The following is a 3,516-nucleotide window of genomic DNA, read 5'->3' as shown; positions in this document are numbered from 1 at the left end:
ATGATACAAATGAGATCGGTAAAGAAAGGATCTAATATTGGGATGAAAACAAGGTCGATGTATGTGTGTATCTCTCTCTAGGGTTTTCAACGTGTCCCTCTTCATGTCTGTTCCTCTTCCTTTATAGTGAGTCGACCTCGTGATCTTCGTAACTGCTCCGCGATCTTCGTGACTGCTCTGCGATCTCTGGGACCTCGAAGTCTTCGTTTTCAAGCTCGATTGCTTGTTATGGGCTTCAGTTTCTTACGGCCCATATCTTTAATCGCGGCCCATTAATGTACTGACCGAAATTGGGTCCAACAAACACCACCTGCAACTGATATACGATTTAGAGATAACCACAAGAACACCGTGAAATCCCTCACTGCATCTTCAGATAATCCCATACAAAACCAGTGCAAAACCCCTTTTGTTCCACTATGCTTTCAGTTCTAATAACTTGCAGAATAAGAAGAAACCCGAAACTCCAATGCATATAGTCACACACACCTTGTGACTGTCACACACTCCTTGTGACTGCAGATCGAAGACAGCTCTGAAACCTCTCTTTCGTGTTCTAGCAGCCTACCACCATCATATCTTGTGAGTAACCCGAAGTCCTTCTCACACATTAGCAGATTCTTGCACCCTTGGAGAACTCTAGAGAAACCCTGATTTCATAACTAGAAATCATCTCAACCGATTCAACTGACTCATGAATCCTTCCTCCATAAACTTATGCAGCTGTAGCGAAGAACGTCCAACAATTTTCCTTCTTCTCTTGTAAACCGAAAATCACTTTCACCTGATCTTTATCTCGGTGTATCCTTTGATTTTTATCCTAATCAGATTTTCACGTGTGTAGAACCACGTGACTACCAGCTTCATATTTCTCTCCTCCTCGAGACGTGGAATTCATGAATTTATGAGCATGTGTTCTGATACCACTTGTAGAGTTCAATCGCAGCTATAACAAGAACTTGTTGGGGGGATTCGAAGCTGTGGTATCGTTCGCTCATAATCCCAGGTCCCTTAATCTTTCCCATTGATTCAATCCTTGTTCAATACTCAAGAATTTTTCACCCAATTCACGGCCGCACCGCTACATCTGGGGAGGATCCAAGATCCGCTACATCTGGGGTGGATCCAGGATCCACAACATCCACTATGAAGTATTGGAAAGCACCTCCGATATGGTTTACAAGATCATTAATCTCTCTGTCCTGGGTATACAAATCCTAGAGAGTATACAAGAGATATACAAGAGAATACATGGCTAAGAGCTAAATTTAGAACAACATATCTATGTGTAGCTTACTCTATCTCTCCAAGAGACGCCATGGAAGCACTCTCGGGATGCTCCAGGCTTCTGTTAACCAGAAAACATTTGGCGTGGAAGTTGAACTCGAAACTGTTGCAAGTCTCATATCGGTTGCTTAGATATAACATTTTATGCACAGTTGTTAGTTGTACGAACCGTGGTGCTTTAAAAAAGTACTCAAATACGGATGGAGTTCTGGTGTTTGACGCAAAATAGAAAAAATAAAGCAAAGAAGTGAAGAAATCGCAATCGCACCATCTTTGATTGGGGTGTGTTAAGGAAAATACCAATATATAGCCACATATCTGGTTGCAACGAAGTCCTATCGAAATCTAAACTTAAAAAGGCCAAATATGATAACATTTGGATTACTCATCAAGTTTAAAAGGCCAAAAATTGAGAAACAAAATTTGGTTTCCTTAGCGAACCGAAAACATTGAAGGTAATGAAACTTAGATTGAAGAACATTCAAAATCCACTTAATCTGAAGAAGTAGACATAAACTTTTTTTCTAAAAATTCCCCATGTGTCTTCACTTGAAGCACTTCTCCCAGCTTCGCTTCCATCCTCCAACAGAGTCCTCGTAATCCTCTTGCTTTTATTTATATATATAAGCTTTGTTACATAACCAAAACAAATGAATAAAACCAGAGATGAATTCTTCCTTTTCCATCTACACCATCCACTTCACTTCTCATGACTTGCGTAAATTGTATATATAAAAGGAAAGACTATGGTAAATTATACTCAGTTTAAAAATGTATGTATTAGATACATTGGCTCACCTGATCATCACGGTCTTATGAGATCAGATCGTCACAACTGGCATCTTTTAGCATCGCCTTTGAAAATTTGTGTTAGAGGGATTAGAGTTTGACAAAGGGTTTTGACACACACAGATATACATATGATTGACAAAGAAAACAAACCAGAACATATGCTTGAACATCATGGAGGTCATATTTTCTCTGTTAATGTACTCTGAAAACTTAGGACATAGAGCCTTTGGGCTCCTAGAGCTGTCACTGATGAGCACTTTACCACCTGGTTTAAGCAAGTTGAAGAAAGTCCTAAACAAAGCTGGGTTTCCCTGTTAAAAGAGAGAGAATGAGTTAAGCATTCAATGATAAACTTCCAACATGACAAATTGGAGATGAAGCTTACATACTTGGATGTGCATAATGGTGACGATATATCTGGGTAATGTTTTGAGGTGCAATCCGAGACCTCAAACTTAACCGAGCAGTTGAGTCTAGTAACACGTTACAGTGCAAACGAAATCATGTTGACTAAAACGGTACCACTGGATCAAACATTTGGAGATCTAGTTAATTTTCTGAGAAGACACGTATTCTTATGAAAGAGCCGCCAATTTTTTTGCCTTCCAGAACGAAAGACCCGACTTGGATTCATCTGAGGCATCCATGGAGGAAACAATCTTGCGTTCGCCATTGCAGTAGTCCCTGAATAAAAAGACTAAGGGCCCTGTTTGTTTCACAATATAGATGAATCATCTATAAGGAGATGAGTTTTGTTTGTTTAGACTTAAAATTACAACTCATCTGAATGGCTCATCTACATGAGTTTCAGAAATTTAGGTTTAATTTTAAAGTCCACCCACCTGAACCAATTTGAACCATTTGGATGGAGATAGACTTAATATAATATCCATTATGCCATTAATATAATATACAAATTTCAAACATAAACTTAATATTATTTCTTTACTCACAAAAATGAAAACGCATTTTTTCCACCAAGATCGTGAAAACGCATTTTTCGCCAACACAACAAAAACGTATTTTCCCATCAAAACCGTAAAACCCTATTTTCCTGCCAAAATTGCAAAAATGCATTTTCCCGCAAAATACATTTTCCCGCAAAATACATTTTCCCGCAAAATGCATTTTCCAGCCATAAACGCAAACACGCGTTTTACAGCTAAAAAAAAGCGTTTTCCCTCCAAAAACTCAAAAACCCGTTTTACCGCTAAAAAGGCAAAAACACGTTTTACGCTCAAAACATAAAAACGAGTTTTCCCGCCAAAAACACAAAACGGGTTTCCCGTAAAACACACAAAAACGCGTTTTCCCGTCAAAAACGGAAAAATGTGTTTTTCCGTCGAAAATAGAAAAACGCGTTTTTCCGCCAAAAATGGATAAACTCGTTTTTCCGCCAAAAACGGAAACGACGTGCCCCCCCCCCCAAAAAAAACG

This window comes from Brassica oleracea, chromosome C9 (assembly GCF_000695525.1).
Source record: "Brassica oleracea var. oleracea cultivar TO1000 chromosome C9, BOL, whole genome shotgun sequence".
NCBI lineage: Eukaryota > Viridiplantae > Streptophyta > Magnoliopsida > Brassicales > Brassicaceae > Brassica > Brassica oleracea.
Note: the sequence above shows the minus strand (reverse complement) of the source record.